The sequence below is a fragment of the Lygodium microphyllum genome, chromosome 5, assembly GCF_053477565.2.
Source record: "Lygodium microphyllum isolate KBCC chromosome 5, Lygodium_microphyllum_v1.1.10, whole genome shotgun sequence".
NCBI lineage: Eukaryota > Viridiplantae > Streptophyta > Polypodiopsida > Schizaeales > Lygodiaceae > Lygodium > Lygodium microphyllum.
The window spans coordinates 45,232,900-45,245,199 of NC_141139.1; the positions used below are offsets into that span (position 1 = coordinate 45,232,900).

Genomic DNA, 12,300 nt, shown 5'->3' on the forward strand with positions numbered 1-12,300 from the left:
TAGGGAAAGTAGACCGTCTCGAAACTTTGTTGGGAATTGCATCTCGATGCAGTTTCCCACGAATGTAGGAGATACATGGCTGATGGCTTACCACTATATCCGGTAAATCTCGGACAAACAATCCTCTCGACTCCTTTCTAATGTACTCATAGTTCAGGTGGCTAAACCGAGCATGCCATAGCTTGGACTCTGTTAGAGAGGTAAGAGCTGTAGAAGACTTCAATTTGTAGATGCCGTTCTCCTCGTACCTTTCAGAGAGAACCTTCCTTGATCCACGATCAAGGACTTAGAACAGCATCACTGTCAAACTCCACCAAGAGGCCAAGAGAACAAATCTTATGGACCGAAAGTAAATGATACCCCAAGCATGATACATGCAACATCGCGGAAGTATGGGTACCACAATCTCTAACTAGAATTAGCTGCATCTTACCCCGCGCAGCAATAGACACAGAAGAGTTGTCTCTAATGAGAATTTGCCCATACGAAGGCCGCAAATGGGCAACACCAATAGGAGGAGGAGTCATGTGCCGTGAGGCACCATTGTCCATGATCCACTCTCGGGCCTAGGAAGTTGTCATCGCAACATCAGAATGCTTGGGGGTAGGGTCCTCGATGACCGCTAAATGTAGAAAAGTAGGTGATGAGGGTGCAACCACCGCTCCAGAATCCTTCGTGTCCTTCTTGTCTTTGTTGGGGCAATCCTTCTTCCAATGACCAGTCTTACCACAAAGATGGCAAGTCGATTCCTTCTCCTTGACCTTCTTGGATTTGTTGTCCTCCTTTTTTTGGTCCTTCCCCTTCTTTTGAGAGGCTCTACCAACCAAAGCCTCCAATTTGGAAGCATTTTGTCCCTTCAATTGTTCCTCTTGGTCCAAGACCATAGGAACCAACACTTCCCATTGAAGAGTCGACTCCCGCCCTGATGCAATAAGAGTGGAATAAGAGGTACCGAATTGTGGTGGCAACTGGGACAATAAAGTGATCGCCATGTCTTTGGAGAAAATAGGCTTCTCTGCATTTTGAACTTGCATCTGAAGCTGCCGAAGCTTGTTAATGTGTTCCTGAAGCGAAGAAGACTTATTCACGAATAAGATTTGTATCTGCACCTCATAAAAAACCCTCTAGCCAAATCGCTCGAGCCACCATTAAGTGCTCAATGTGAGCTATGTAAAGAAAATACCCTAACACAGAAACATAAACAGAAATCGTACGACAAAGTACAGACTAATAAAAGAATACAGTTAGGGTTAGGGTTAGGATAACTCAGAGACAATGAACACAGTTAATAAATGAAATGATATGACTACTAATAATACGATGCTCATGCAGCAAACACACCATGCAGTGAATGAATATTGAACCTCGAACTCCTGTATCTCAAGGATTAGGGCAAGAGTAATGAGTAGGAGAGTGTGTCGTACTTCGAATGGATCCCGAATTGTAGCAAGACAGCCTCCGGATGTCAAACACTAGCAAATGCAGCAACGAGAAGCTGGATCTAATGCAGACAATAGTGAGGAGAGAGAAAGACTAAAAACGCAGGTAGCAGGTGAGAAAGGCTAAAAACGCAGGCAAGACAGCCTGCAAGAGAGAGAAAGACTAAAAACGCAAGCAACATGTGAGAGAAAAACTAAATACGTAGGCAGGATAGCTTGCAGGAGAGAGAAAGACTAAAAACGTAGGAAGGACAGCTTGCAAGAGAGAGAAAAACTGTAGCGGCTATAGTAGGAGAGAGAAAACTGTCAAGGCGGTAGCTGGGGCCTGCAAATGCAACAGTTTGTTGATTTGGTAGGCAATACGACAGCAGTGGAGATGAGATCAACAGTCAGTTGCCAAGCAGAAACAACAACAATCAGTGTGTGGAGGGCTGGAAATAGGCGCTAGATTGTAGGGAACAATGTTGGATAGCAAAGGTTGAGATGTCCTTCGCGAACGGGGTGTGGACAGCAAGCTGATAACACCTGAAACCTGCATAAACGAAATTGGGGGAAGAGTGGAGGGCTGGTTGCCAATTTATAGAAAAATAGGGTTCTAGATCCTCTTTCACTTAACTCTCTCGATCCGCTTCCCGTTTTAGGGTTTTGGCTAAAATAAGCCTAAAATAAGCATGTTTTGGGCTGTTTAAGTGGCTAAGAGCAATTCTTAACACAACACCCCCTCTTAGGCCCAAAATAGGGCGAGAAAAGTAGGCCAGTCTAAATTTTGATTTACCCTAAGGCGTCCCACTCCAAAGCAGCTAGGGCATTGGAAAAATGGTGCACGTCGGCTGCCCAGTGGCCTACGAAGACTATAGAAACGATGGTTATCTTACCAAGGGAGCCCAAGTTATCACGCTAGAGAGGCCAAGGTATCGGACCAAGGGCGCTCGGCGACTGCCCAAGGGCCTACCAAGTCCTACAAAGGCGGATGGAATCAATGGACTTTTTTTTTTTTTTTTTGGAAATGTTTTGAAAATACATAAGTAATATAGGGGCAATGGCCAATTAAATGACAGATAGGAAAAGATAAAGAGAGTTTTAAACCCAAGTCGAGCACAAAACTAGTAGACCAATCCCTTGCATTGACTAGGATAAGTGCCTAAGGACGAGAACAAGTGTGTGTATGTGCTAATCATGTGGTGAATATGTGGAAAGGCGAAAAAGAGGATGGTGGGTTTAGCAAGACAAGCAAAACAAGCAAGGGTAGGGAAATTGCCGTTAGGAGAACTGCCATGTGTTGTGCTACGAATATGGTGGATCCTAGAGTCGACCACTCCAAAAGACCGAAAAGGGATAAATGCGCACAGATGTATGTTTACATGAATAGAATGCCAATGCATGGGGTAATGCAAAGGGAGATGCAAGATGCCATGCTCATGCAATATGCTATGCAACTGTGCGACTGGGACAATGCCCTCACAGGGGAATTGTTCACTTGTCCAAGTGTCCTTTTACAATTAGGTTATCGTGACAGTGCAGATGAAGTTACAGATGCCCATACTACAATACAAGAGAATAAGTGAATGTAATTTCTAAAAACTGTAAGCATCATCATTGTCATGATCAAGAGTAGAAGCCGCCCCCTCTTAAACTGGAAGGGAAAGCAAGAGGGAATCACCCTCTCCCTGCCAAGTTGAAGAAGTAGGGGAGGGTGTACCCAAGCCGACTTGGGTAGCAGGTACTGAAGAAGTGGCCGGTTGACCGCTTTGGTCAAGATATCTGTAAAATTATTTGATGAAGGCATAAACTCTAGGCGAATAATGCCTAGCTCAACTTGCTCTTTGGAAAAGTGGAAGTGGACTCCTACATGCCGTGTCCGTGGTGTGATGATCGGATTGCCCGCAAGGGCAATGGCATTTTGGTTGTCGCAGTAGACAACTGTGGGAGAGTCACATGGAAAATGATCACTGTCAGTGAACTCCTCAGATAGATGGCCTTGGTGCTGCCATCGAAAAAAGCCCGGTACTCAGCCTCGACCGTGCAAGCCACCAGGGTCTCTTGCTTACGACTGGACCAAGAAATGGGAGCCGTTCCCCAAGGTAAAAAGGTAGCTGCCATGGGCACGTCGGGTGTTAGGATCTCCTCCCCAATTAGTATCAGTGTACCCTTGCAAACATAAACCAGAACCATATATCAAGCCATAAGAAAAAGTACACTGCAAATAACGCAACACACAAAGACGTGCAATCCAATATGACATCCTAGGTGCTGTGAAATACTGATTGAGTATACTAGCTGAGTAAGCTAAATTTAGCCTAGTGTGAATTAACCAAATAAGTTTTCCTACAACAGAATGATAGGTGTGTGCATCGAAGGGTTGCCCTAGGGTATCCTTGGACAAGTGGACAATAGGATCAAGAGGCGTGGCCACTGGCCATGTTTGATTTGAAGTGGTAAGCTTACCTATCTTCTCCTCAGGCATGTGTGTGTAGGCACGACATCCATAGACTCTAAAATGGTAAATAATAGGCTGAGAGCCAAAAAATGTCTCATACAGGGTCTTCTGAGGAAGAGCTGCAGTTGGGCACCGGTTGAGGATGTACACCGAAGTGTTAACAGCCTCGACTCAAAGGCGCACAAGAAGCTCTGCTGCGAACAGCATAGAGCGTGCCATTTCCATGACTGTGCGGTTCCTACGCTCTATGACTCCATTCTGAGAGGGGGAGTTGGTAGAGGTGAGTTGGCGAGAAATGCCATGCTTCTGTAGAAACTCGGAAAACTCGTGGGAGATAAGCTCACCACCGCTATCACTCATGCACCTGACAAGACGACCAGCCTGGTTAAGAACCAGCAATACCCAAGCAGAAAAAATATGTGAAAGCATTTGACTTATGCTTGAGAAAATACATCCACATGTATCGAGAATGATCATCCACTATAAAAAAGAAGTACAGCGCGCCATTCAAAGCGGCAGTGGATGTCGGCCCGCAAAGATCAACGTGAATCAATCTAAGAGACTCCTCAACTCTATGTGTAGATTGCTGAGGAAATGGGATACAGTGCTGCTTTCTGAGCTGACAGGCTTTATAGACATCTCGAGCTAGCTTAAGGCGTGGAAGGCCCTCAACCAGCTCACGGCGTGACAACTCATAAAGTGAGTCATAACCAAGATGCCCTAAGCGAAAATACCAAAGACGCTCATTGTGCATAGGCTCCCAAGATGTGGCTAAGGCCTGGAAGCTATGGAACACGGAGCTCTCCGCAGTCGGCTTGGTGAGAAAATGAGTCATGTGGTATAGGCCATTAGGTTGTGCCTCACCACGAGCAATCACTAAACCAGAATGAGAGTTAAGGACCTTGATTGTGGTCGCGGTAAAGAAAACTACTCGCCCCAATGGGCAAAACTGCTGAACAGATAACAAGATCATCCCAAGTTGAGGGACATGATATACATTGTCCAGTGAAGCTAGATCTGGACCCTTGTCAGTAGCAAAATCGATGCAACCTTGAGCCTGAATCTTGACCGAGGAGTTCTTTCCTACACAGACCCACTTGGCTAGAGGGGCTTGGGTATGGAAAATGTCCTCTATAGAAGTCATGTGATGTGTAGCTACACTGTCCACAATCTAAACTGGAGCTGAAGTGCTCGGCTGTGACGAGCGGGCCTCTGCAGTAACCTCGTCAGGAGGCAACGCACAGATGTGAACGAGACTCGTATCGGATGTCTCTACGGAGACGATGTGGGTCTCTGCAGACTAGTTAGACAAGCCCTCTAGAGTTGAGAACGTTGTTGACTGAGATGGCTGTGCGGTGGCAGTGTGAGTCTGACCTTTAAACTGCCCCTTGCCATCACCTTGCCTCCCCTGTTGAGGGTTACTCGACGGAGGGGCAGGGGTCTGAGACTTAGGTTTTGATGCTGTGCCTTGTGCCTTTGATCGATAGTCATTGTCAAAATGGCCAGCCTTTTGACAATGTTCAAAATACCTATTTTTTTTAGATACATTTTGCCACCCTTGTTAAAGTTGTGATTGGGAGTTTCCTTGAGAATCCCCAGATTGATTTAGCTTTTGAGTTTGATTTTGATTTTGAGTGGAGGTTTGGTTTGGTTTGCCCTTTCCTTGTTGCCCTTTCTGAGAATGAGCAAGAAGAGCCCCCTCTGAAGAGGAATTTATATGAAATTGATCGAACAACCGTGCGTAATGCAACAGCTGAACACTCAAATTCATAGAATGTAGGCATGGTAGGCTTTGAAACTAGCTTTGAAACTATTCCTTCCACAAAATTGAAGCATTTCTTGGGGAGTTTATTTAGGAACAATGTGACTTGATTGTCAGAGGACTTGGGAGTCCCCGTAGTGGAGAATTCAATGAGAAGACGCCGATACTCAGCCAACTTGACTTTCAAGTCATCCTAGTCAATGATTTTGAAAAGCTGAAGCTCATGGTCAAGATAAATATGATGGGTCCTATCGCAAGCCACATAGTGGTCAGTCAAGTGTGCCCATTGCTTTGACGCCAAGTCAAAATGCTAAGCTGAGAATGAAACTCAGGCAATAAGCCTTGCATCAACTCGACAATAGCGGAGGCATTCCTAGTCTTCCATGAGCGGACGACCTCGTATGGAATAAATACGGGATCGGGTTGGGGTTTCAACCCTTGTACAAGATCCCATAGGTTCTGTGAATCAAGGACATGTCAAATTTGACCAAGTAGTAAAGTTTGACCTGTTAAAACGAGTCTTGTTATTAAATGCATTCTTGGCAAAAGATGAGTTAGAACCATGAGGTGTCGGGTAGGTGGTGTAAGATGATGGTGGGAAAGATGATGGAGGTGGGTGTGTTTGATAAGAGAAAGAGGGAGGGGGAAGAGGTGGGTAGGTAGAAGGAGGTTGTGAGTGTGCAATGAGCGCCGATTGATATGGAGGCACTAGAACATGAATGTTTCCATAAGGTGCCAGTGTAGGTGGAGACATTGGGACACGGTAGCCTTGTCCAAAGTGAGGCTGGGACACAGCAGGATGACCAGATGGTCCACTAGGCAATGCCATGGAGGCAGACTATGGAGGTAACTAATCCACACTTCGGAGAGACTGAGTGGGATTCCCAGGCTGCAATGTTTCCAAAAGTGTGTATGAGGTAGGTGGAATACCACCCAGCCAAGGGAAGGATGAGGTCCTAAAGGATGTGCCTATATTTTCATAACCCTTTGGTGTGATATGCGATGCGACATGAGGTGTCTGAAATGGAAATGTAAATGATGTAAATGGAAGTGGTGAAACAACGGAAGAATGTGGTGGGATGGATGGGTTTTGAAAGTGAGGTGTACGAGGTGCAAATTCTTTTTGTTCATTTTTATCATTTAAAGACTAAAAATGAAACTGTGAAGATGATGCACCATGTAATGAAGTGAAAGGAATACCAAATTCATTGTGGTTATGTGAAGTAGATGGAAAAGAAGGAAGGACAGAAAAAGAGGTACCTGAATTTTTCTTATAATCCTCGCGACGTGTGTTGACATACAAGAATTGGTCCTCAAGAGGACCTTTTCCGTAGTCAACAAATTGGACTCTTTCTTCCACATGATCTCTACTAGTATATTGCAAAACAAAAGAGGTAAAAGAAGAAGGCACGAAAGACGAATCAAAAATACCTTGCATTGGAGAGGACGGAAGAGTCCGAAAAAATGGAAAATACTCCGGATCTTGCTCTCCAAGAGGGGGGCCTATCCCCGATTGAGATCTCGACGGCCTTGCAACATCATCAGACTTATGTGCAACATCTGAAGAGTGAAAATCATGTATACCTTCATTCAGAAGTTTTTCTTGAAGGGCAATTCTTCGATCAAGCTCCTCAATCTTCTTTCGTCGATAGGTTATAATCAGTTTATATTCTTTAGATGTCAGCTTGCCTATCTTTTCTTCCATATACTCAGATGTATCTTCCACCATGTCGGAACTTTGTGGAGCAAGTTAATCGGCCCACTCTCGCTCGGTTCTCGGCATAGGCTGTTATGGAGACAGAATCGGTGTTGATGTGTTCGAAGTCATTTGAACCTACTGTTGTTCTTGCTTCTTGCGAAGAGCTCTCAGATCAAAGGCCTATGTTTCTCAGAGAGTACCAGGCTTTGATACCATGTAAAGAAAATATCCTAACACAGAAGCATAAACAGAAACCGTACGACAAAGCACAAGTTGATAAAAGAATACAACTAGGGTTAGGGTTAGGGTTAGGGTAACTTAGAGACAATGAACACAATTAATAAATGAAATGATATGACTACTAATAATACGATGCTCATGCAGCAAACACACTATGCAGTGAATGAATACTGAACCTCAAACTCTTGTATCTCAAGGATTAGGGCAGGGGTAATGAGCAAGAGAGTGTGTTATACTCCGAACGGATCCTAAATCGCAACAAGGTAGCCTGTGGATGTCGAACACTAGCAAACGCAACAGTGAGAAGCTGGATCTGATATAGAGAGCAATGAGGAGGGAGAAAGAGTAAAAACGCAGGCAACAGGTGAGAGAGAATAAAAACACAGGCAGGACAGCCTGCAAGAGAGAGAAAGACTAAAAATGCAGGCAACAGGTGAGAGAGAGACTAAAAACGTAGGCAGTACAACTTGCAGGAGAGAGAAAGACTAAAAACGTTGGCAGGACAGCTTGCAGGAGAGAGAAAAACTGCAGCAACTGCAGTAGGAGAGAGAAAACTGTTAGGGCGGCAGCTGGGGCCTACAAACGCAGCAATTTGGTGACGTTGCAGGTTGTACGACAGCAGTGCAGATGATCAACAGTTAGTCGCTAGGTAGAAACAGTAGCAATCAGCGTGTGGAGGGCTGGAAACAGGCGTCAAACTGTAGGGAATAGTGATGGACAGCAAGGGCTGAGATGTCCTTCGCGAACGGGGTGTGGGCAACAAACTGATAACAAGTGAAACCTGCAAAAACGAGATTGGGGGAAGGGTGGAGGGTTGGCTGCCAATTTATAGAAAATTAAGGTTCTAGATCCTCTCCCTTTTAACCCTCTCGATCCACTCCCCGTTTTAGGGTTTTGGCTAAAATAAGCCTAAAGTAAGCATGTTTTGGGGCTGTTTAAGTGGTTAAGAGCAATTCTTAGCACAACAAGCTATGATGACTGTAGTATAAGACAGGAAAAGAAAAGAACGAATCTTGGCATTCAGTTTGTCCCAATGAAACTGAGCCTTGGCCAACTCCGCACGAGCATTGAAAGAGAGTTTGGACTCATCTTTGACTAAGGGCCTGTTAATCTTCTCCATCACAAGCTCTCCTAAATCATAAGTCTCCAGAATGGCCAACATCATCACCCGCCAGATGCGGTAATTGTCACCATCAAGGTTCTGATGTGATGGAAGAGCCGGTAGGATAGGCACCTTCCTGTCCATGATCGCATGGAACTCCAAATCAGTTTCTGTAGACATGTTCACTTGCAATGCCTGCACAAACGCAAAATCAGCCCTCTCTGACTGTGTAAACACAGCTTGTTAGGGCTCTTTTCTTCGCTTCCCGAACGTTCATTATCCACTGGAGGCGATGAAAAGATAAATTCTGTAGTGGAAGGCCTAAAACACAGCCTTCCTCCCCTTCAAACATCAATAACCTGCAGCAAATTTGCGAGTTGGACTCCTTTCCTGCACGCCCACACTCGCTTCAGCCTTGTTCCGATGCACAGCCCTCCTGCTCGTCCTTGAATGCTGAAAACACAGCCTTGTGTCGTGCTGAGATCTCCTCTTCAGGTGGGTTCTTCAATCAGCTAGTCCGGTTTTACTACTCTGATACCATGTCAGAGTGCAGCGATGTAGAAGCGTAGGACAAAGATTGAGAGAGAGAGAGAGAGAGAGAGAGAGAGAGAGAGAGAGAGAGAGAGAGAGAGGAGACAGTAAAACACAGAAAATCTGCAGTGTAGTATGCTGATAGGAGTGCAGAAATATACACGGGTGTAGAGAAAATATCTGGGTGTGTCTCCACCTTGAGTACCTCGATCTTTGTCAGCCCGTGAGCCGTCAATCACAGCAGGCTGTCTCTGTCAGATCTCAAGATCCAAGATGATCAAAGTGTTGGACCAGTGTGCTATAAATAGCAGAAAAAATAACACGAAAAATGGGTGGAATCAGATCGGCTGCATTTAATGCGGCCAACTGCACAGAAAAACTGGCTTGACTGCTGCTGTGCCACATAGCACCTGTCTGATGTGCTGCTGATGTGGCTCCTGCTGTCCGTACTGCTGACGTGGCACTCTGCTGTCCAGGAAATGACTTGCTAACACTAATGTCCCCATCTGACTTAGACTGAGGCTCACATGTAGGAGATGACCACACCAGACACATATGATTGCTACCAGAGAGAACATAGCAGGAGTGAAAGAGAAATCTGCACAGAATTTGGAAAGAATGTTGAGTATAATGATGGACTGATCAGTCCCTACACGCATCCCAAAGCATCAGTGAGGGCACCGGATCAAGTTGGAAAATGATGATAGCACCAGAGATCGTGATGGAGACAGAGATGGAGTTTGCAATCAATAGCCCCCCTGCGAATGACACAACGGAGAAGAGTGCTGCAATCTGAGTGTGCACCTATAGAAAATAGAAAGGAACGAACTGTCTCAACTAGTGGGCTGGCTGTAAATAGCCACAAAACATAAAATCTGGCAGACTCTACAATCAGAGGCCATAAATGTCTAGTCAACCAGTTAAAGACTGGTGGATCAGCCCCAATTGGAGATGAAAAATGCTGCTGCCCTCCAATAATCAGGCCGCCCAGTACAAATTGCAAGTGAGTGAAAATATGGATTGCATGGTGGAAGCCATTGGAGATGATGCAACCTCGTATCCATCAACTAATGACCTCCAATCAGATGAAGCCAGCGAAGCTTGCAGCTGCCTCAATGCCCCTTTCAAACAAGACGACAGAGCTCTATTGGTAAGGAAATCATGTAATTGGGTGAAGGGCATTCATTGGGCATCACACACAGCACTGGCTTTTGTGGAGGATCACCTCATCTCAGACATAGAGGAAGAGGGGCTGCTGAGTGTAGAAGGCAATGTCTCACACAATTTCTGTGTTTATGTAAAGCATATGCGATTGCAGGCTGGCAGCCATCATCAGCTTGGTGGGCTTGATGGTGAATGAGATGAATCACCAACTTGAAGTTGATCTTGAGAAGCAAAATTTGAACTTGAGGGAAAGGATGGAGAAGGGAAACTTGCAGAAGAATACAATACTTTTTGTTTTCCTTTTCTTGTGTTTACAAACAGATACTTATCATCTCCAACACTCATGAACCAATAATGGCTTTGAAGGGAAGGAGGGTGTCACCCATTTCATGCTTGAAAGAGAGAACATTTGAAAAAGATCGAGAAGAAAATGTATGCATATCTAGCATAGGAGTAGATGAAAGAGAGGAGAAGATGGGCTTATACTCCGCACTAGTGTCTCTTGTAGGATGGCTAGTTCCACGTGGAGGTTTTAATATTTTTGCATAATTAGTAGACTGGTGCACCAAACCTAAAGGGGAAAACTCATTTTTACCTTCCAATTGCTGTTGACCCCAATGCATAAGAATAAGGTTGTTCTAAGCTTGTGTGATCTCATACAGTCTTTGGACTCCATGTTAGTGTGATGTCTCCCCATCCAAGTTACATCCTTGCGGGGCAAGCTGTGAGGCCCACTCTTACTCGTTTCTCAAAAGGCTTTGGAGACTGAAGTGGTGAAAGGTATGTTTGAAGTCATCATCCCTATGTGAATCTATTTTTGATGATGACCTCTCCGATTGAAAGCATAGGTTTCTTTGAGAGTACCTAGCTCTCATACCATGTAAGGAAATACTCGTTTACAAATAACAAACACTATCATATAACAAAGCATAGACTAATAAAGAACATAGTTAGGTTTAGGGTGACTCAGAGATAATGAACATTGAAGAAGATGAGGACGAATAATGAATGCTGAATATATGTATGGTGCTCAATGTAGCAAAAACATTATGCAAATGTGAAATACTGACCCTTCTAATCTCATGTCTCAAGGGTGGAGGAGAGTAAGTGCGGGAGTGTGTCATATTTTGATAGATCTTGAAAAGCAGTAGACTGCCTCCAAATATGTTTGGCAGAAAACACAGCTCGATGATGACTGGATCAATGAGCCGGGCAGTGTGAAATCAGGTGAACAGCACTCACCAGCAGTTTGGGAGTGTCCCAAAGCTGGTGCAAACAGCAAACAGCAGCACACAACAACTTGAACTAAGATATCCTCTGTGCAAGGTATGGACAATAGAGTTTGATCACTAGCAATTTGCAAAAATGAGATAAAGGCTAAGTGATTGGCAGCTTGTCTATTTATAGATGGATGGGTCCTCCCAAATTAGGGTTTGGCTTATGGGACACAGATACTCTCTAAGATTGTGTTTTTGTTTAATAAAAGTGTGGTAATTTGAGCTTTGGGGCTGTCATTAAGAGCTGATGAAGTTTAGAAATTAGAATGCATTTTTAGCTCAACAAGCCCTTCTTGCTGAAGAGGGACCTGGATAATGCATTCAACCAGACTCACTAGGATTTTATTTTGGTTGTGATGAGGCATTCACTTGTGCTACTACAAGAATCTCGACTAATGGGGTCTTGGACTCTTGTCAAAGGGCTTTCAGCTGAAGCCTCAAAAGATCAAACTGACCGGCCTGCCCAATTGCCTCTCTCTTATTTTCTTTGGAAGTGACCCTCTCGTGAGAAATTTGAACAAGCTGATAAGAGATGGAACCATCAAATCCATCAGGCTCCGAGATGGGCATTATTTCACTTCCCAAATTTTGCAAATAATAACTCTAATATTATGCAAGTGGACAAAGGTTCCGTTGGTGCTCTCCTATT

General features: G+C 44.6%; 1 protein-coding gene across 4 annotated transcripts in view; it reads left to right on the plus strand.

Moving 5' to 3' along the window:
• LOC148035756 (CwfJ-like family protein) overlaps nucleotides 1-12,300 on the plus strand; it is a 173,869-nt gene that overhangs the window by 21,907 nt on the left and 139,662 nt on the right. The window contains exon 2 of one of the 4 annotated variants that reach the window (XM_087677771.1): nucleotides 11,467-11,700. The exons of the other annotated variants lie outside the window; for them this stretch is intronic. The gene's annotated coding sequence lies outside the window, so the exon portion shown is untranslated. The remainder of the gene's footprint in view (nucleotides 1-11,466; nucleotides 11,701-12,300) is intronic. 4 annotated transcript variants of the gene reach the window in all.